Genomic DNA, 23,537 nt, shown 5'->3' on the forward strand with positions numbered 1-23,537 from the left:
GCTTCAAGGTGATATAGACAAGTTGAATGAATGGGCAAATACATGGCAGATGCAGTATAATGTGGATAAATGTTATTCACTTTGAATGGCGAAACAGAATGGCAGAGTACGATTTAAATGGTGATAGATTGGGAAATGTTGACATACAAAGAGACCTGGATGCCTTGTACACCAATCACTGAAAGCAAGCATGCTGGTACAGCAAGCAGTTAGAAAGGCAAATAATATGTTGACCTCCATTGCAAAAGGACTTATGTATAGGTACAAAGGTGTCTTACAGCAATTGTACAGAGCCTTGGTGAGACCACACCTGCAGCATTGTGTGCAATTTTGGTCTCCTTATGTAAGAAGCATGATACTTGCCATAGAAGGAGTGCGGCAAAGGTTCTTCAGACTGATTCCTGAGATGGCAGGGTTATAATATGAAGAGAGATTGGGTTGACTGGGCATGTATTCCCTGGAGTTTAGAAACATGAGAGCGTCTAATTGAGACATATAAAATTCTGACAGGGCTGAACAGGTTGGACGCAGGGATGTTGTTTCTTCTATTTGGGGAGAGGGTCTGGAACAAGGGGTCACAGTCTCAGGATACAGCGTAGGCCATTTAGGATTCAAGTGAGGAGAAACTTCTTCACTTAGATGGTGGTGAACCTGTGGAATTCTCTACCACAGCAGACAGTGGAGGCCAAGTCATTGAATATATTTAAGAAGAAAATAGATTTCCAGGCTCTAAAGGTGTCTAGGGGAATGGGAAGAGTGTGGGAGTGTGGAGTTCAAATAAAGGATCAGCAGTGGTCATACTGAATGGTAGAACAGCTGAAAGGACCAAAGGGCCAACTCTTAGAAAGGTTTCCATAATTCTGTGATGTATTGGACAGTTCCCCAATAGTGATGCATTACACATTTCCCCAGTAGTGAATTGTTGGACAGTTTCCCAGTGGTGACGATGTGAAAGTATTGTATTTATATAGCACTTCTGGTTGCCAGAATGTCTCACAGTGCTTTGAAGTTAATCACTGGTGCTTTGTGAGCATATATAGCAGCCAGTTTGATCACAGTAAGATTTCACAAACAGCATCGAAATGAATGGCCAGTTTTGTTGACGTTGATTGAGAGATGAATGTTGGGCAAGGCACTGAGAGAACTCTGCTCTTTGGTGAATAATGCCGGGGGATCTTCAATATTTACTCAACAAGTAGATAGCTTAACCCTATATGAAGCATGGCACTCCCAATGCTGCATTCCTTCAAAACCAAAGCAAGTGGCATTTTAGATCGTGTGCTGAAGTTCTGGAGCGGGGTCTGAATTTTCAGATTTCTGAGACAAATGTGTTACCAACTGGTACATGGTGAGGTCGCCTGTTCCAATAGTCGTTATCTGCTCTTGGGTAGAAGTGGTGGTACTAATTTTCAGCTGGATTATTCCAACAGTAAACCAGCGGAGTGGATCAACTCTGCAATGAGTTGTGTTTCCATGAGTTTGCGACAGAAATGAAACTCGGGTCGATTTTACGAAGGGCAGGCGATAGCTCTGTTCATTTACCAAGTACTATAGGGGAGTACCATTACCCCCCTCCCCCCCCCCCCCCCCAACCCCGTCGCAAGTCTGTGCAACAAACTTAACTGAGATCAATTAACTTTAACAAAGGCGCAACCCTTTTTGAGTTTCATAGCCAAAAGTGACATCTGAAAGCACAGACCTTGTGCATTTTGAATTGTCGCTTTGGTCAGTCTCACAATTACTGTCGAGATACAAAATAAAGTCAAAATTCAGCTTTATCACAGTAACTTCATTGCAGTGTTAATGTAAGCCTCCTTGTGACTAATAAATAAACTTTAAAACGATGTGGAGAAACCAGTTCCTTTCCCTCTTTTTTTTGGCTTTGCCTTGTCAGTTGCTGGTTGTCAGCAGACAGCTCGCTCTGTGGTCTGATGGACGCTATTTGTCCTTCGGGTCCAGGTGCTTTGCTCAGTGAGTGCCGGATGAGTTGGAGTGATAAAGCTCCCCCCACCCACCACCCTGGGTAAAGACATGGGAGAGGAGCTGTGACGCCAGGCATGGAGCGGCTGCCTAACAATTGCGGCGAAGCCTCTCACGTTCGGCAATGCCCACCTAGTTTAACTTGAATCATGGACAGAGAGTGAGTGAGTGGCTGCTGGAATTCAAATAGACTCGCTGGCTCCCACCAGGAGACGGGAATAGAAGGCTCTCAGGAAAATGACAGATGCAGGGACGGGGATATTCTCATGTGTTTCGGCAGCCAGCGTGATGGAGTGAGTGTCTGAGCTGCTGGCAATGGAAGGTAAGGTTACTAAGGCAGTTGCATCATTAGAAACATAATTAGAAAATGACCAGGACGGGACATATGCGAGAGTGGGCTGGATTGACGGCGGAGATTTGTGAGCTAGGTTGTCTGGAAGACTCTGCCTCTCAAATGCTGCCTTTAAAATAATCTTCACACTGATTATTACATTAAAAAAATAAATTAATTTGCCTTCGCAGCTTGTGCAGGCTGTTTATTTATTTTAAAAAGAAACAGAAGCCAATTCATTAAGTGAGAGTTATTGGTGATGCTTTTGAGTTTTTTTTTATTGATACAGGGCTTACCTAACTCAGTGGGTATGGGGTTTCTTGGCAGCTGCCCTTTCCTCCTTGTTGCTGTGGGTTTTATTTTGAAAACAGGAGAAGCACGTCCATATCCTCCAGGCTCTTGACTTTCCCCCACGGATCCAGTAGTTACTTCAGGCACCCAACTGTGCTGGCAAACCACCCTCGCCTCGCTTCTGTGTGGGCAGGACTGGCTCCCCCTTGGTGCCCCCCCCCCCCCCCCTCCCTCCCCTGCCAGCTCCCGGGCAACCCATTCAAACCTCCAGCGCTGATTCAAGATCGCCAGTTGCGGAAAGAACAACCGGGGAAAAGAGGCCGGAGCGTACATTTTTGTTTTAGCTGTGAAATCGGTCAGGAAAGATCTCGATTTCCCTTTCGGGTTGCGCGGAGAGGCTTCTGAAATCACACAGGAAGGAGGGGAGAAACAATGCTACTGCCAAAATATGTCAGTAGTGACAGACGCAGGCGTGTGGGTTTTCCTGGGGAATCCTTATTTGTTTATTTTGCAATAAATGAGATGCTAAATTGACATCTGATTAAAAAAAGAAGGATCTGATTTTATTTTAAAAGAAGGAATTCCATGTGTTTTGGGGCATTAAACAGTTTGGAGGTGGGTGGGTGAGAGAGAAAAAGTGAGGGGGGGGGGGGCGACAGCAAGGCGGGGGGAAGACGCCACAAACACAAGCAGACTGACCTACAAGTTTTTCAAGCTAATTTGCAATTTATGTCGAAGGGATCATTCATCAAAGGGATTCTCTTTATTGGGCATCGTTCTGGAGGAAACTTCATCACATTTGAGATTCTTTTTTAAGCTTCTCTTCCCCTCCCCTTGTTTTCACTGAAGATGAGAGTACCTCACCAATATAGTGCACAATCTACCCTGAGTGTCAAACTATTGCAAACTGTGTGCAACAACTATCATGATCAGAGATTATCCACTCCCTGTGTTGTGTCACTCCTCAAACGTGACATCAAAATACGAGTTCAGGGGGTTCTTATGTGTTTTCTTTTTAAACATCGACCTCCAGTATTGGGTTTTCGGAAGGGTCGGAATGTTTTTTCTTGATGCTGCGTCCTCACAGATAGAAAGCGTTTTGTTTTAAGACAACTACATTGGTTGTGCTGCTGTCAGAAACTGGCGGAACATCATTGATTTCAGATGTCGAGGTAACCAGACACCAGTTTTCCATTTCAATTTCTCCAGACTGGGTTCTTGTCCTTTACAATCTTCTCTTTTGTTTTTTTTTAACCGTCACCAATGCTGAGGGAGTTTTGACAATAGGTTGATCATAATGTGTTGCTTTTAATCCTTCCCGTTTATAGTTTGGAAGGATACTGCCAGAACGGTATTAGTTAATTAGGGCAGTGTATATGCCCTCACTGTCTCCTCAGGAACACTCCTGTGATATACAGGAATGCTTTGGTGAACGCTGCAGTTGGTTGTGCTGCCTTGGTGTAAGTTTGGATATAGTTATCAAATTTAACCTTGGGCATTTTTTTCAGCCTTGAGGATGTCTTATCTTTTTTTTACCAGCTGCAGGTAAAGCCTTTGCAGAAGTAAAATTTTAGAAATTTATGGAATCAGAGTACACTTATTAATTTGAAGAGTTCTCGGGGTAGTCCACAGAGGACTTAGCTTGAAGTCGGTGTTTTAATTTGTGAGATTGTATGGAAGGCTTTAAGTGCCGGTCTTTGAACCTCTGCACAGCATGTTGCTTTTTTTTTACGCACACAGTTCTTCAATCACTGCTGCATTTGAGCATGCTGTGCTGTCCTTTTAAAGATTAGCTTTATGTAACTCATTGTGATTCTCAAAACGCTATCCATATGATGGAGTGAGTAATGTAGTTGTTTACATTAGAAACAGTATCATTCCCCTCTCTTGATTTGTTGGAAGATTTGTAAATGTAAACAGGAACCAAGACTGGTAGCAAGTGGGTCATGCGTTTCCACAGGCAGAGTTGCTGCCCTGAATCACTCTCCCTTCGAGATTCGGCCCAATAAATGAGACTGTATATGAGCAATATTACTTCATTATGGAGGCCCAGAGTGCCAGTCAACCATTTCCACTACTATACCAGGGGGAATGATTCTCACCACTTTCTTCATCTTCTATGTCATAGAGTTCTTCTCACCAGTCATAGGCCACATAATCAAAGTCATATGCACTGAGTCCCATTAAGGTAACTCTGATGCCCACCTGCACAAACGACAGCATTGACCACTGCAGCAGGGCCAGATAAACACTTTTTAGTCGATCTGTAGTTCACCGAGGACCTACATGGACCCGACATGAAACTACTCATCTGTCCACTAGGAACCCCATGGCTGGCATACATAAGTAGGAAGGGTTATGTCTCCTTCATTTTTAAAAGATATGCAGCCCATAAAATAATGCACATCATTATGCACTGTCTGAGGATTACTCATACTTTCATCCAGAGGCAATCAAATGTTACACAGTCCTTGAAAAAGAAATAGATGATTAGTGCTTATTTGCATGTTTGATGCAACAATGGCTAATGAAACCTGTAGAATCCCATGCCCCAGTAGTCTGTACTTTTGCATTTATAAAAAGACATATAGGTGGTACAATGTTTATTTTAAGTGTTCATTCAGAGTGCGAAAGCAATAATTCAATTACCTACCTGGGTGTGGGCTTATCATATACTTTTGAGAAAGTTTGCTAAGTCAAAATGCTTCTATTACCTTGCCATGGGCATAATAAGGAGAAATAGCATTCTGTTAGCAGATAAGGAGTAGACTAAACATCAAAGCCAAGGCAATTATATGCAAGGGTTTTATTGCTTAATTATTTTAGTGACCTCTGCAACTGGTCATTATCGCTTTATGCTCGACAAATTTATAATTTTAGAATGATTATTCAGCTTTTCCTAAGAACTGCATTTATTCTCTGTTTCATTTGCGAACAACTGACCTCTTGCACCTTCACAGCAAAAGAAAAATAGACAGCAACGTACAATAAAAATAAAATTCTTATAATGCTTTGACTATATATGGTGCAAACTTCCAATGGATTCTTTTTCTTAGATTTACCCAGTGACTCTAATTGTGTTTTTTTAATTAATTGTCAGTATGTGGGCATCACTGGCAAGTCCAGCATTTATTATTCGTCCCGAGTTGCCATGAGGATTTATAACCAATCCTTCGGTGATGATGGGCCACTTTCTTAAATTGCTGCATTGTGTAATGCTGTTAAGATATGATATTTCAGGATTTTGACCCATTGACAATGAAAGAATGGAGGTATAAATCCAAGCAAGGACAGCATTTGACTTGGATGGTAACTTGGAAGTGATGGTGTTTCCATGCAACTGCTAGGTGTTGGAGGTTGTAGGTTTGTTAAGTGCTGCCAAAGAAGTCTTTGTGAGCTTCTGCACTGCATCCTGTACGTGATGCACACTGGAGCCACAGTATGCTGGTGAATGAGATGTCAATAAAGAGGATTACTTTGACTTGAATGGTGTTGAGCTTCCTCAGTCATGCAGCCACAACCATCCAAATAAGCATTTCATTACACTCTTTAACTGGTGCCTTGTGATGGCAGACAGATTTTGGGGAGTCAGATAGTGAGCCACTCGTTGCAGAATATCCAATCTCTGACCTGTCCTAGTAGCCATAGAACGTACCTGGCTGATTCAGTTGTATTTCTCACCACCGATTACCAGAATGTTGCTGGTGGTAAACAGGAAATAGTACTAGCAGTGAATGTGATGGAGACATGGCTAAGCTCTCTCCTATTGGAGATGGTCACTACCCAGCCCCATGTGAACACAAAAATCAAGGCAGGCACTTAATTTTATCATATCATCTGCAAGACAACATCCCAGATAGTGCAGGCACTGCAAGACTGAGGGAGTGCTGCACTATCTGGGATGTTGTCTTGCAGATGATATGATAAAATGAGGCCCTGCCAGCCTTCCCAGGTACATACAGGGTACAGGAGCATAAAGTGGGCAGGAGATTGGGCAAAGCAGATCAGAGAGGAGGCATTTGAAATGCAGGTGGAAAGCAGGAGCATTGGAGGAGCAAAGGACATCTGTGATGTTGATCACGGTATCCTGGGTGGTTGCTCACCTGTAAGGCTCATCTTGTTCATGGATTGTAGTAGTATCTCTGCAGGCTCTAGGGTGCCCATAGATCCATGTTTAATAACCACTATTCAATAACCAAGATTGAAAACCACAATCTGTCGATTTTTTTAATAATTAGGAATAGGCTGATAGATCAGTAAATACTGAAGCATTCCACTAGCTCAGGGAGTAGCCATGGTGGGTGGCTAGCCATTCAATTAACTTGGGCACTCTTTTTCATTCAGAAGACATTTTAGCAGCTGTATTTCTTACTAATCCTAACATTTCCATCAGTTGCAACAATTATCTTTGGTTGGGCTTCCAAAGAGGACGCCTGCTGTTACTGGGCATGTACGATACTCTTAATCCTTCCTTTTATGGTATATGTAACATTTTTCAATGTGACCTGAAGATGCTTGAATTAATTGCAATTTGTAATCTAAAACAAGCACAGCAACAATGGAAACATTGGTCAGAAATGCTGCGGTACTTTGTCTATGCCCTGTGCTACTAAAATTGCCATTAAGTTTCTACAGATGCTACTCTATTCTGAGGGACTGCAGTGTAAGTGACCTTTTATCTAAGCAACCACTTTGCACTATGTGTGTGTAGGAGGCAAGTGATTGCTCAACAGTGCATGAGTTGTTACTCTGCTGGGAAAGCAAGCACAGTAAGGTCTCTATCCCATCAAAACTCAGGAGGAACAGTTAGCAGCAGTGGCACATGCTAACCTTTCCATGTCTCCCACCTCTGTTGCCATGTGCCATGTGCTTAATTTTGTGATTCTCCATCTGTGTCACTATATATTTGGTTAAAAAGCTGTTCCTTCACTTGAGTGTATGATGGCAATCAGCGGTCTATGATTATTGATCTGTAGCTGTATGTTAAAGGCTACTGATTCTCGTTGCTCCGTGAAGTAAGCAGATGGGACCTTATAATTACACAAGCTCACTTATCCATATGTGAACTATTAAATATTTGGGCACTGCCAGCATGTTGCTAGATAATGCAAATCTTAGAACATTGGATTCATATGCTACGTACCAGTTGGTCTCTGCATCAAACCAAAGCCGTTTGAGAGCCTTGCTCTATTAATTCTATGTTACTCACCTAGTATTTTCCCAAGAAAATACTATAACTTGTTTCACACCTAGCTTTTTATTCTGCATGAATTAGGTCTTTATTCATAAAGAACAGTGTGGATTAAGATAGGCTGAGTTTGATCCATGAAAGTTTTTTTTGCAGTCAATCTTCTTTGTCATCATGCAATGTACAAAGCAATTTACATAAGGCTGCTGTTTTTACTTACCATGCCATCTTCATACCAACTTTGGCAATGCTTTTGATTTTTTGTTGCATATGTCCAAAGCAGTTACCATTTAACTTAAGCCCTTTGTCTCTCCTGTACTTCCACCTTGCAGTAGTATTCTTGCCTTTCCTTGATGCTCTTTTTCAAGTCATGAAGAGATTTTTAAACCTCCTTTGAGGTCCTTATATGCAACTGACCCAGAATCACATGATCTGTAATGATCTGCAACATGACTTTGCATTTGAGTATGCCTATGGGTCTTCAACACCAGAAGCTTAGTCTTCATTAGATTTAGATGTCTTTGAAGATAGTTGAAAATATCCGAGATGCTCTTTGCCTTTTCTCAGTCTTGTCTAGTATTGTGTCTAGGCCAGAAGTGGTGCCAGGATTTTCAGCTCCCAGTACATATCAGCAATTAGGCAGACACCTCTGTATCACCAATTTCTTTTGAAATGTTTTTATTGAGATGGTTTGAGGGCAACTGCTACATTCCATTGGTTAGCTCATTATTGAAGATGGTAGCTAAAGTGCTCGAGATCCCACAGCAAAATCACCAACACATTCATTGTCAAGTCAAATGCTGCAATGATTTCATCAATTCCAGAACAGACACTCAGATCATATTCTATGACACTATCCAACACATTATTAATGATTTTGATTTTATTTGATTTGATTTGATTTATTATTGTCACATGTATTAATATACAATGAAACGTATTGTTTCTTGCGCGCTATACAGACAAAGCATACCCTTCATAGAGAAGGAAAGGAGAGTGCAGAATGTAGAGTTAGAGTCATTGCTAGTGGGTGCAGAGAAAGATCAACTTAGTCCAAGCTAGGTCCATTCAAAAGTCTGATGGCAGCAGGGAAGAAGCTGTTCTTGAGTCAGTTGCTCCATGACCTCACACCTTTGTATCACTTTGTATCAATGGAAGAAGGTGGAAGAGAGTATGCCTGGAGGTGCGTGAGGTCCTTAATTATGCTGGCTGCTTTTCCGAGGCAGCGGGAAGTGTGGGCAGAGTCAATGAAGACACTAAATAGGAAAATTGATAGCGAAACAGCTTGACTCACTCCACTTTGAGAGTTGAGGAAGTTTTCCATGTCTCCCATTTACCACTGTGATGATTGTGGACCTGAGTTATACATCCCAGATGATTGAATGCAGCGCCAGTTTGCAAACATCATGAAAATCGATGAAAGCAATGTGTGCAGGTATTGTCTATGAGTATTGTAGCTGAAGCAATATGGGTTGGTGAAACTCATAAAAATGGCTTAAAGCCTTCAAAAGTAGTTAGCCCCAGGAGTGTAACGATAGGTTTTTCAGATTGCTTCTTAATCTGCAATACAATAACTTGTCAGCTAAACATAAAATAGAACTGCTCAGCCATTACCTCATGACCTTATTTCCAGCAGTTTGACAGAGATAGTTGAAAACTAATCTTCCAAACAACAGAAATACCAAGGAGACACTATTAGAAATGCTACCATCATGTTTCTACCTAAATAGGTTCCACAAAACGGAAGTGCTTAGTTTACAATCTTTATTTCAGCAGTTGAACTAATTTATAAATGATGCTTTCTCACTTCATGCTCAAATTTAGCGTTCCACTGAGGTACAAACTGTTGCTTGGCTGAGAGGGTGGGCAAATAACGAGACTGTTGTGAAATCTGGGCCTCCCTTTATTTCTCTCCCCTTCTCAGTTAACCTCACAGTGGAGGTCAGAATCTGACTGTGAAGAACTGTAATCACGGTGGTATGCAGTTTAAAGTTTATTCATTAGTGTCACAAGTAGGCTTACATTAACATTGCAATGAAGTTAATGTGAAAATTCCCTAGTCGCCACACTCTGCTGCCTGTTTGTGTACACTGAGGGAGAATTTTTAGCGTGACCAATGCACCTGGAGGAAACCCATGCAGACACGAAGTGAATATGCAGACTCCACACAGACATTGACCCAAGCCGGGAATCAAGCCTGGGTCCCTGGCGCGGTGAGGCAGCAGTGCTAACCACTGTGCCACTAACCCGCACATCTTTGGACTGTGGGAGGAAACCGGAGCACGCCATGCAGACACAGGGAGAGTGTGCAGACTCCGCACAGATTGTGACTCAAGCCAGGAATCGAACCTGGGTCCCTGACGCTGTGAGGCAGCAGTGCTAACCATTGTGCTACTGTGCCCAGGCAAATTGGAGCTATCTTGGTTGTTTGTTGTTGTAGTTTTATATTGTCCTGTTACTGGGCTACAAGAGCCACTTGTATTAATGTTATATTTGCTACATTATCTGACTATTTTAAGAACATAGTATGGAAATTGAGCCCAGTCATTTAAGCAGACCATGCAAAATTCGTGTTAGATTTGCTGATACAAATTTCAAGTCTGCCTTATGTACTCTTCCAGGTTCGATCATGTTGGTCACTCCTATAAGTGAACTCATTGCACTGAACCTGAAGGCAACATTTTAATATAAATCACACCCAAATATCTGCTATTTTAAAAAAAAGATTGAAAATGTTGAAACACAGTATTTGCTCCAAACTATTTTATCTAATAAGAAATTGTCCAGATACTGAAGCTGTGAAGTTGCTTTCTGAGTCCTTGGGGTATTTCAGCAAAAACTGAGACTAAAGTAGTCTAACATCACATGCTTTATTTCTTATGTTAAAGTTTTGCTTTTATTTATGATTGAGTGCACAAGAGATTTTAACACCATCCTCACACGTCAGAGTTTACTGGAGGAAAAGGGAGATTAGTTGTATTTCTCATACAGTATTCTCCTGGACCCAATGTTTGTGGAACCACGGTATTCCATTAAGTATTTAATCATCTGTGGGTACATTTACCCTTGTAATCTAAAATTCCTTATCAAGCCATTTATCTAACTGTCCAGCAAAGATAAAAATATCACACTGAATTTATAATTGTAAAATAAAAACAGTGACATTAAAAACTGACAGCATATGAGCCTTAATCATGAAGTAACTTCAAAAATGACTTGGAATAAGAGCTACAGTGAGTAAAACATTTGGTTTAAAAACTTAACGTAATGATGTGTCTGTTGTATAAAAATGACTGAACCGATTGAAATGGATTTATTGGATGCACAATTTCTTGCAAATAAACTGCAGATTATTTCTCTTGTAAATTTAATTATTTAAAATCATACCATGTTGTGTGGATGGTATTCCCCTGCTGTGGATGGTATCTGCATATCACATTTTAAGCATATGCAGTGTCCTGATGGTCTACATTGACATTCACTTTTGGACATAATTAAAAATGACCAAGCACAGAATAAACTTCTCACCCCTCTTAAATGTTGAGTAAGATTTTTAAAAAGCAGTGATTTCAAGACTGCAATCACTTTTGGAGTCAGGTGATGATTTGCTATTGTGCTGTCATCCGTGCTCCACAATTAGGTCACTTCTTAATAGCTGTTTTCATACATTCTGATAAACATTGGAAGGTAGAAATTGCTGCAGTGCTGTTAAATGACATGAGCTTAGCCCATAATTAACCAGCTATCATCTTAACTGCTGTATGGTGGAATATTTGACACTGAGAATTTTGGATAGTCCATTAGGACAGCCATGTAATTTTCATAGAAATCATAGAAATCATAGAAACCCTACAGTACAGAAAGAGGCCATTCGGCCCATCGAGTCTGCACCGACCACATTCCCACCCAGGCCCTACCCCCATATCCCTATATATTTTACCCACTAATCCCTCTAACCTACGCATCTCAGGACACTAAGGGGCAATTTTAGCATGGCCAATCAACCTAACCCGCACATCTTTGGACTGTGGGAGGAAACCGGAGCACCCGGAGGAAACCCACACAGACACGAGGAGAATGTGCAAACTCCACACAGACAGTGACCCGAGCCGGGAATCGAACCCTGGTCCCTGGAGCTGTGAAGCAGCAGTGCTAACCACTGTGCTACCGTGCCTCCCAAGTCTATAAGAACTTTACAATTTAATGGACTTCATGTTTTATTTATTTGTTTAATTTATTAGTGTCACAAGTAGGTTTACATTAAGACTGCAATGAAGTTACTGTGAAAATTCCCGAGCTGCCACACTCTCGTGCCTGTTTGGGTACACTGAGGGAGAATTTAGCATGGCCAATGCACCTAACCAGCACACCTTTCGGACTGTGGGAGGAAACAGGAGCACCCGGAAGAAACCCACGCAGACACGGGGAGAAGGTGCAGACTCTGCATAGACAGTGACCCAAGCCGGGAATCGAACCCGGTTCCTGGCACTGTGAGGCGACAGTGCTAACCACTGTGCCACCGTACACCCAATTTAAAACTCATCCGATGTATCAAAGAAGACCAGGATATCTACTATTGAAAGATTTATTGACAACATTCAAAGTTTGCAAGTTTTAACAAATTCGATATAAAACGTCTGGAGCTAAGCTGAGGGATAACATGGTGGCAGGCAATGCTAATGTGCTCTGCTAAAGGCTAAGGCAGCACAGGTTATCACAAAAGGGAAGGCATGGACTCACTAAGTGTGGACTGATTAACACAGTATATTCATACTCACTTCTAAATATTGCCTGCCTTTAGAACAATAATATTGTTAGGTTGGAATGACATGTCTTTCCACCTCCTTCATCTCACAGTTTGCGATCTGCAACTTTCAACTGGGTTAAGTCATGGCTCAAGGAGTTGGGAATAAACAATGAAATACTTAGGTGTGAGCAGTGCATTTTCAATTTGGATTTATTTCCTTGAAAATTCACATGTTTGTTTAGCTCAAGTAGTTTTCCTTGCAGGACGCTGTTATAAATGCCAAGAAGATTTATGTAATTAATTTTTATAAATGATTTATTTCTGTAGTTTCTAACGTTTGATAAATTCTAATCTTATCTACGCCAATATTTACAGAATCTGTCAGCAGGCACAAATGCAAAAACATTTCCCATGAGATCAAGATATTCTTGCATAGATTCTGCTGAATGCCCGAATTAAAATATTTAATACCAAATCCAACAGAGGGCAGTATGATGCTCACTGCAACAACAAAAAAAGCAAATCCTCAGTAAGATCCTTACCTTACTTACATTTCATTGCACTTTAATGTGTTTACTAACATTATTTTTAAATGTCATTATTGATAGCTATAGGACAACCTCTATAATTATTATTCAAGATGCATTAAAAGATAGAGCAAAGAATTTCTGAATGGCACATATTTCATTACGCTATCCATCACTGGTTCTTAAAGGCTGTAGACAGTGTAATTCATTATATATGATGGATTAGGTAGCATCATATTTAGCATTTTTATGTAGCTAAATGACATCAACAATTTCTCTGCCACCCCCTCCTCCATTCCTGCCAGTTAAATCAAGATGCTATATTGGGATTGCCAGTCTTTCATTTTATTTTGGATTTCACTTGTGTTTCTGAAAAATAGGTAAACACAACAAGTAATCTGTACTGTCATTTGACTGCCTGTCTACTGATCTGCCATTCAAGCAGTAAATGATCATAGGTTTTGAAATAATGTCATCTTTCTTCATATTATCGTTGGAGTGAACTTGAAATATTTTGCTGTTTATATTGTTTCAATTTTATTTTCAAGAGCAGTGGTAAAAGTTTTTTTTAAAGTTTATTTATTAGTCATAAGTAAGGCTACGATGAAGTTACTGTGAAATTCCCCTAGTCACTATAGTCCGGCGCCTTTTTGGGTCAATGCACCTAACCAGCACGTCTTTCAGACTTTGGGAGGAAACCGGAGCACCCCCGGAGGAAACCCATGCAGACACGGGGAGAACGTGCAAACTCCACACAGACAGTGACCCAAGCTGGGAATCGAACCCGGGTCCTTGGCACTGTAAAACAGCAGTGCTAACCACTGTGTTACCGTGCCACCCCAAAATGTTGGTGATGCATTTGCAAATTGCTTTGCCATCTCCTGCTTTTCTCCTCAAACTATGTTAATTATTCCAATGCCGTCCTGGTTGGCCACCCATCTTCCACCCTCTGTAAACTTGAACTCATTCATATTACAACTTGCACTGAAATCCCACTCACCTGTCATCCCTGTGCTTGTGGACTTATATTCACTCCCGGTCTATCAAAACCTTGAATTTGAAATCCTCATCTTTGTGTTCAAATCTTTCCCTTTCTCACTATCTGCCTCCAATCTCCTCAGTGCTCTGCATATCTCCAGCTCTAACTGCTTGTACTACTTCAATCCCTACATCCTATGATTGTCAACCATACTTCAACCACTGTGACCTTATTTCTGGAATTCCCTATATCCTTCATCAGCTCTCTTTCCTCCTTTTCAATGTTCCTTAAAATATACCTCTTTAACCTTAAAGAATCCTTGCAGTGTAGAACAAGGCCATTTGTTCCATCGAATCTGCATTCTGAAAGAGCATCTGACCCAGGCCTACCCCATTGCCCAATCCATGTAACCCTGTACATTTACCCTGGCAAATCCACCTAACCTATGCATCTTTGGACACTAAGGGGCAATTTAGCATGGCCAATTCACCTATCCTGTACATTTTTGGAGTGTGCGAGAAAACCAAAGCACCTGAGGAAACCCACACAGACACGGAGAGAATGTGCAGGCTCCACATAGTCACCCAAAGCCGGAATCGAACCCAGGTCCCTGGTGCTTTGAGGCAGCAGTGCCAATCACTGTGCCACCAGTGCTTTCATCATCCACCTTCACATTATCTTATTTGGTTTATGTCAATCTTTGTCAATTATGCTCTGGGGAAGTACACTGGATGTTTTTCTATGTTGAAGGTATTATTTGCAAGTTGTTGTTCTGACTTTGCTCCATTTCCGCTGCCAGTTGGATCATATTGTAATCCATGAAAAAAGAAACAATGTGCTAAAAGTGTAGTAAGTACCAAGTATAGTCACACAGTCACATCCCTTTGGTAGAACTTTAGACTTTATCAGTAGTCGGGGACAAGAGATGGTGACTGTGAGTTGGGCAGGCGATACTTAGTGATAGAGGAGCTTCAGCCATTGACTTTGACTGATAGGTATGAAGTGCTTACTACCTGTGTGGATGAGAGCAAGAACTTGCAGGTGAATGAGCAAACTGACCATGGCACCATGGTCCAGGAATCCAATCAAGGAGGGAGTGAAAAAGAATATGATAATGATAGGGAATAATATTGTTAGTGGAATAGACACTGGGTGAGATCTTTTGCCCACGCTCATTATCCACGTTATCTGTGGCAGGGGCTCAACATCCACCAGAAGCCGCAAATCTCGCCGGTAAGATCATGACTTCCAATTTTCGCCACCGCTCGTCAGCGAAATAACCAGGTTCATGGGGAGCTAAGTGCCGACTCTGATTGATGGTGGGGACGGGAGCCCCTGAGACTTCCAAGGTGGGCTTGGGGCAGGTTTATTCATGTTCTATTTGGGGCACCCTTTAAAGATGTCAGCGCAATCTCTGGGCAGCTGAGCTTTGCTGACGTGTTGAGACTCCACCCCTCTGCATGACAGTATGAAACACCCTGTATTTTTGTGACAGAGTGGGGTAGAATCTGGAGAGAAAACCAGTACATTTCTCTGGAGAGAAACACATCAGTTTCCTCACGCTCAGAACCAACACACTGCCATTTTTGGTAAGATTCCTCCACTGCCTCTGCAGCTGTGACTGTGAGATCCGAAGGTTGCATTGCCTGCCCAATGTCAGGATTAAGGACATCTCCTCGCAGCTACAGGAGCACTTGGAGTGGGATGGGGAAGAATCCAGTTGCTGTGGTCCATGTAAGAACTAACCACATGGCTAGAACTAGGAATTATGTTGTACTGAGAGAGTTTGAGGAGTTGGAGGGTCCAAACTAAAGTGCAGAACATATGACAATCTAAAAGGTGATTTTTACCTGAACCGTGTGCTAAAAGGTTAATACAAAAGTTAAGGGCTCATGGAATTAGGGCTAATATATGAGCATAAATAAAGGATTGATGAAGGACAGGAGACTATGTGTGTAGGGATAAATGGGGCATTTTCAGGTTGTCAGGCTATGATTAGTGGAGTATTGCAAGGATTAGCCCTGGGACCTCAGCTATTTACAATCTATATTAATGACTGAGATGAAGAGGCAGAGATTAATGTACCTAAGTTTGCTCATGATACAAAGTTAGATGGAAATGCAAGCTGTGAGGAGGGTACAAAGAGGCTGAAAAAGGATACAAGCAAGTCAAGTGAGTGGGCAACAAGGAGGGGGGGTAGGGAGATGGAGTATGGCGTGGGAAAGTGTGAGGTTATTAATTTTGATGGCAAGGCTAGATAAACAGAATTTCTTTTTAAAGTGTTGATGTTCAAAGGGACTTTTGTGTACACGTACAAGGAACACAATTAGCATGAAGGCACAGCAAGCAATTAGGAAAACAAACAGCATGTTTCGGACTGAGGTGAGGAGAAATACCTTCACTCAAAGCGTTGAGAGTCTTTGGAATGCTTTTCCCGAGAGGGTTGTGGATGCTTCACCATTGAATATATTTATGGCTGAGACGGACAGACGTTTGGCCTCCCAGGGAATCAGGAGGAAAGTGGAGTTGAGGCAGAAGATCATCCATGATCATATCGAATGGTGGAGTATGCTCAATGGGCCTTATGGGTCTACTTCTGTTCCTATTTCTCATCTTCCTGTTTTCCTTTATAACTTGCTACAAAGTGCCAAGCATCAAAACTTAATTAGCACTTCACAAGAAAACCCCTTCAAATGATAATTCTTCACTTAGATTATTTGCATTTATTTATCTGGTGGAGTCTGATTTAAAATTATTCCAGATTCATAATGTAATCATATAGACAACTTCATATTGCTTTTTATTTTGCTTAGTTTCCTTTTATCAGTTGGTTGTAACATCCCTGCAGATATTAATGTGCCAGACACTGATTGTCAAATCTTTATTTCTGGCCTGAATCCACACATGTCCCAAGTGGCACAAGACTGAGTGCTTCTACTGAGAAAGCAATCTACTTTGCACTGTGTTTCTGTACCTGCCCTGATCTACCAAGTGATGATGGCAGAACTGACTTGTTATCATTTTGTTTTAGTCCTGTACATTTGAATGGGTTTGCAATCACTGCTTTATCTAACCATAACTGTCAATTCTGATGCCCATGTTGACCAATGTGTTTCTTTTTCTCCTTTTCCACCTCAATTCCCTTCCCCCCCACCCTCACTCATAGGGCAGACGGCACGCCACCCCCCCCCCCCCCCCCCACCCCTCCCAGAAACCATGTTGGCCTAAATGACTGAAATGCGGAAAAGAATGGTGAGGGTCGCTCTTCGAGGGGCTGCCCTTGGTCAATCGCAAAGTGGATCCCCTGACATTGAACACCCCCTTCCTTTCTACCCACTCCCCACCCGCCCCCTCCTTGCTACTTAAACTACCCAAAAAAACGAGCTTCCCATTCCTACCCTGCGGCCCACAAACACATGTTTTATGGCATGGGCAGCGTATTATCAGGGTCAATTGCCTTCAAAACAAACATAATTGACACTTAATTCTTAACTTAATTGCGGCGAGTGGGCGGCCAATTTCAGTGGTATTATGGGTTGGGCGGGAAGGTTGCACCAACCCCACCCACGGGAAACACACACAGTGGGGGCATGTAAAATTCAGCCTAGTGGATCCACAAACTGGTGAAACCAGGGGTTCTTATCCTTTTAATCACACAGATCAACTAGAATTTCTTTCAGTTGACAACTTGAATTCAGTCAATGCGTGTTTACTTTAATTGGATATACTTACGTTATGACTGCTAACAAATAATGCCTGTAAAAAGTTATGATTCGCAAGGACATCCGCCTGAAATGTGCTTTTCCTCAGCTTAAAATCCTATCCTTTATTGTTCTTCGCTCAAGGGAAGATACAGTAGCTTGGGATTGATTTTCACTGAAATCCCAGCAAACTGCTGATGTGGTCCAGTTCTAATCCTGAATACGGATTAAGGAGATTTTGCCCATTGTTTATCCATGTTGACTCTGTTTTATCTCAGAGGGATAAAAAGAAGCCTAATTCTAATTAAAAAGTTGCTACCTTGTTTACAAAAACCTGTCCCACAGTTTAAGGCAGCTGACAAAAGGCCAGATTACCTGTGGCTGAAGGTAAATGCAAGATATTTGGGGTCATTGGGCAGATTGAAAAATTTATTTTTCTCTTTTGGGCAATTAAGAGAACATTGGAATGTCAAGTGTGTCGGTTGCGGAGGCGTGTTTGAGAGCTACAGCTTTTGAAGCAGACAGTGTCACAGAGGGGGAAACGGACAATGTCACAGAGGGGGGAGTATGCAGTGTCACAGAGGGGGGAGCGTGCAGTGTCCCAGAAGGGGGAGCGTGCAGTGTCACAGAGGGAGGAACGTGCAGTGTCCCAGAAGGGGGAGCGTGCAGTGTCACAGAGGGGGGAGCGTGCAGTGTCACAGAGGGAGGAGCGTGCAGTGTCACAGAGGGGGAAACAGACAGTGTCACAGAGGAGGAAGCGGACAGTGTCACAGAGGGGGAGGCGTGCAGTGTCCCAGAGGGGGGGGCGTGCACTGTCACAGAGGGGGAAACGGACAGTGTCACAGAGGGGGAGGCGTGCAGTGTCACAGGGGTGGGGGGGGGGGCGCGTGCAGTGTCCCAGAGGGGGGAGCGTGCAGTGTCCCAGAGGGGGGAGCGTACAGTGTCCCAGAGGGGGGAGCATGCAGTGTCCCAGAGGGGGGAGGGAGCAGTGTCACAGAGGGGGAAACGGACAGTGTCACAGAGGGGGAAGCGTGCAGTGTCATGGGGGAGGGGAGCGTGCAGTGTCACAGAGGGGGAAACGGACAGTGTCACAGAGGGGGAAGCGGACAGTGTCATGGGGGAGGGGAGCGTGCAGTGTCCCAGATGGGGGAGAGCGTGCAGTGTCCCAGAGGGGGGAGCGTGCAGTGTCACGGGGGGGGGGGGGGGGGAGAGCGTGCAGTGTCCCAGAGGGGGGGAGCATGCAGTGTCCTAGAGGGGGGAGCGTGCAGTGTCCTAGAGGGGGGAGCGTGCAGTGTCCTAGAGGGGGGAGCGTGCAGTGTCCCAGACGGGGGAGTGTGCAGTGTCCCAGAGGGGGGAGTGTGCAGTGTCCCAGAGGGGGGAGCGTGCAGTGTCCTAGAGGGGGGAGCATGCAGTGTCCCAGGGGGGGGAGTGTGCAGTGTCCTAGAGGGGGGAGTGTGCAGTGTCCCAGAGGGGGGAGTGTGCAGTGTCCCAGAGGGGGGAGCGTGCAGCGTCCCAGAGGGGGGAGCGTGCAGTGTCCCAGAGGGGGGAGCATGCAGTGTCCCAGAGGGGGGAGCGTGCAGTGTCCCTGAGGGGGGAGCGTGCAGTGTCCCTGAGGGGGGAGCATGCAGTGTCCCAGAGGGGAGAGCGTGCAGTGTCCCAGAGGGGGGAGCGTGCAGTGTCCCAGAGGGGGGAGCGTGCAGCGTCCCAGAGGGGGGAGCGGACAGTATCACAGAGGGAGGGGCAGACAGTGTCACAGAGGGGGAAGTGTGCAAAGTTGTCTCGAATTTTGTAATATTTGATGGAGACGCAGTGAGGTCAGAAATTTAGTTTGTGATCCAGCTGTATGATATGGTTGTGAACTGGTTAAGATGAAATCACGAATGAGAAGAGTAATGCTAGAACAATGGCACTGGAGTTGGTGACATGAGAATAAGATGGTGGCTTTGATCCTTCAACATTGAACTGATGGAAGCTAAGGATAATCCCGGAGTGGGTATCATCGGACAAATAGTCTGGAGATGGAGCAAGTATCCACACAGAGTCGGGGCAAATGAATATTGCAGACTTAAAGGTGTTAAAATAGTACATCAGATGGAACTTCCAACTGCTTCAGGTGAGATCTAGTAATTGATTCGTCAGACAGAGGGGCATGGAGCTGCTTTCTGATCCAAATCCACCTGAGTGATAGAAATAATTAATATTGATCAAGTGCCTTTTGAAAAAAAATGCCTTGTACTTTTAATGCAACGAAGTGCAGCTATGGAAAAGTTTATCAAGTTAAAGATTCTGAAATTAACCTCTTACACGTTTAAGAGCTTTTAAATCAAGAAATGTGCTGTTTATAAATTTAACGTTACCCATTGTTTTCATCACAGGGACTTCAGGCCAAGTATTCAGGAGAATGTAGTTAAAGTGCAGGGGATATTTGGACCAGGGGTTGCAAATGTAATTCAATTCCTACTTTGAAGTCAGGCATCTGCTTTTATTTAAAATCATTTAATTTGTATTATTTGTAAGCAAACAGCAACATTTAGAGCAGTTTAGGAAGCAGAGAAGTAAAATTGGTTGGAACTTTGACCATAGCAGATTCCCAGTAATGCAAGGTGAGGAATTAGGAGATCCAAAATTGAAATGCTGCAGTGTTAACACAGACAGAATCTTGACACGCTCAGCATGTTTAATATATTTAAAAAAACACTTTTGTTTTTGCTTGTGTATGAATTTCTTGTGATAAATTTGACTGGTAATGTGGCCTGAAATCTATGGACAGATGACCTTGCGACTTCCATCAGGAAGGACGAGAGTGCAAGATAGGCACTGTGCACACAATTCCAGCGTGCATAAACTCACTAAGAGGCTATTTGTTAATCCAGCATTATGCTGAGACATTCCCTGCGTGCTTATAAATTGCAGATTTCTTGTCAGATAATAGTACGGAGGCTGACTTTCAGTGTGAACATAAGTGCCATAGAATTGTGGAGGAATTTACTTTTACTATGCCAATCGTTCCTATGGGGGGAGGAGTGGGGAGAGGAGAAAAGGTAATTAGAGGTCCACTCGTGCATTATCTGAAACTTGCATGGAGCTCTGATCATCAGCATTCAACAACTGTTAGTCAGCTTTTATATATTATTGGAAACTTCAGAGTGGCAAAGGCAGAATTCTCTTCTGAATGATTTTTTTTTCAAAGTCAACTGTACAACTCGCTACTAAGAATTTGTTCTAAAAATCTTCTTCTCCAGATGGCTTTGCAAGATGTTTCCACATGGGATTCAATGTGCAATTTAACCCAGGCCTCGTTTGGTGCATTTTTAATCCATGGTGCTCAATAATTGCATCCCAATTAGAATGCATGCAAGAGGAAAAAGTGACACTGCCATGCCACAGTTTAATGGTCTGGTGGTTCGTAGAGCACAATGAAATCCAAAGCAGTGCACAGCCAGAAGGAGAGGTGGCACTGCAATGTTGTAGGCTGGATTGTGGCTCAAATTAATTCATGCAATTAAGGTGAATGGTGTTTTCTTTGATGGAACAATCATGGATTCTGTCCTAGGAAGCACTGTTGTATTTAAAGACTGAGTTTGAATTAGTGTAACATTCATTGCTGTCACCAGCTATCCATCAATTTGAGGATGGTGTGTACTCGGGGTTGCCAGTTTCTGCCATGGTTCTTTATGTGACTTAACAGGCTGATTCTCGACCCACCGATCTTTGGGCCCATGAGGCAGAATGTCCCATGAGGTGGTGGGATCCCAAGTGCAGGAACTGCTTCCCTTTCTTTCCTTTTGTACCACCGTTCTGCCTAATCAAAGTATTTAGATTCAAAAGCTTTGAGCGTAACATTATGGGCTGAATTTTCCTCTAGGCTCGGGAAAACCACATTTTTCTCAGTTTCCAACTGCACACATGACCCAGGTATGAATTTGCATGTTATTTGTGTCATTTCACAATGGGGCCTGCAGTGCAGTTTGTGAGCCATTCTGGAGTGCGAGAGGAGTGTGGATGTGGGATGGGCCAGATCGAAGGCCAGCCTCAGTTCTACAACACAGTATCCCAGCTTCCAACAATGTTTACAGGTTACAAAATCTCAACCCCTTCTCTTATCCATACCTCTGATTGCCCATGCCATCCTATGAAATCCCTATGCCTCAATGCCAGCTCAGCTCACTGATGCCTGTTCATGCCACCATTCCGGCTACATCTTCTCCATTGCCACTCACCCAGTATGCATATAGAAACATAGAAAAACTACAGCACAAAACAGGCCCTTCGGCCACACAAGTTGTGCCGAACATATCCCTACCTTTTAGGCCTACCTATAACCCTCCATCCTATTAAGTCCCATGTACTCATCCAGGAGTCTCTTAAAAGACCCTATTGAGTTTGCTTCCACCACCACTGACGGCAACCGATTCCACTCTCCCACCACCCTCTGTGTGAAAAACTTCCCCCTAACATCTCCCCTGTACCTACCCCCCAGCACCTTAAACCTGTGTCCACCCTGGGAAAAAGCCTCTGAGAGTCCACCCGATCTATGCCTCTCAACATCTTATATACCTCTAGTAGGTCTCCTCTCATCCTACGTCTCTCCAAGGAGAAAAGACCGAGCTCCCTCAGCCTATCCTCATAAGGCATGCTGCTCAATCCAGGCAACATCCTTGTAAATCTCCTCTGCACCCTTTCAATCTTTTCCACATCCTTCCTGTAATGAGGCGACCAGAACTGAGCACAGGACTCCAAGTGGGGTCTGACGAGGGTCTTATATAGCTGCATCATTATCCCCGGGCTCCTAAACTCAATCCCTCGATTGATAAAGGCCAGCACACCATACACCTTCTTAACCACCTCCTCCACCTGCGGGGCCGATTTTAGACTCCTATGGACCCGGACCCCAAGGTCCTTCTGATCCTCTACAGTACTAAGTGTCTTTCCCTTTATATTGTACTCCTTCATCCCATTTGACCTACCAAAATGGACCACTACGCATTTATCTGGGTTGAAGTCCATCTGCCACTTCTCCGCCTAGTCTTGCATCCTATCTGTGTCCCTCTGTCACTTCTGACATCCCTCCAGATTATCCACAACCCCACCAACCTTCCCATCCCTCCACTTCCTCATCCAGGTCATTTATGAAAATGACAAATATGTATAATGTATGTATAATCCTCAGTTTTCAAGCAGTCTCAATGGAAAATATTTTGCATTCATTGAAAATAAATCTCTCATGATCTAATAAAAGTCCTCATATCATTGATAGCGATAGAAAATGCATTCTGCCATGTGAAAAAACATTGCGATATTTGTAATCCTATTAGGTTGCGTCAACAAACCAGAATCTACATCAATATGATAATCTGTGATTAACAGTCATTATTTCTGAGATGAATGGAACACCTATTGTGCTGAAATCTATTAGCACTCGAAACTCAGCCAGGCAATGATAATGGCCACTGCTGGCCAAACATTAGACTGCTCCCCGGCAAGGAAAGAACAGCAGATGCTCATTTCAATTTCAAAATGGAGTGCCGATCAGACTAATGGAGCACATGGTTAGATTATTTTCAAGTGTAGATTTGTTTCAAATGTCAAAAACAATTTTTCTTTATTATGGTTTTTCTGCATAATGTTTTTTTCTCCATCGCAAAAGTACTGTAATGCATGTGATCAAATACATAAGGCCAGTCAATGTAAACATCAACTTGCCTTGAAAGGTAAGAGTCCTGTGCTGAATCACTGCATTAAAATCACATGTATATTACAATACAGCACATAATAGTGAGATTTGAAGGTGGG

At 43.1% G+C, this 23,537-nt stretch overlaps 1 protein-coding gene and 1 long non-coding RNA gene across 13 annotated transcripts in view; one reads left to right on the forward strand and one right to left on the reverse strand.

The window, feature by feature from the left end:
• Positions 1 to 5,582, reverse strand: part of LOC144506146 (uncharacterized) — a 31,683-nt gene extending 26,101 nt beyond the window's left edge. Inside the window, exon 1 of the long non-coding RNA XR_013499858.1 lies at positions 2,608 to 5,582. This is a non-coding gene — a long non-coding RNA (uncharacterized LOC144506146). The remainder of the gene's footprint in view (positions 1 to 2,607) is intronic.
• Positions 1 to 23,537, forward strand: part of LOC144506416 (dystrophin-like) — a 1,861,003-nt gene that overhangs the window by 184,619 nt on the left and 1,652,847 nt on the right. The gene's annotated exons all lie outside the window — the stretch shown is intronic.

Source organism: Mustelus asterias, chromosome 17 (assembly GCF_964213995.1).
Source record: "Mustelus asterias chromosome 17, sMusAst1.hap1.1, whole genome shotgun sequence".
Taxonomy (NCBI): Eukaryota; Metazoa; Chordata; class Chondrichthyes; order Carcharhiniformes; family Triakidae; genus Mustelus; species Mustelus asterias.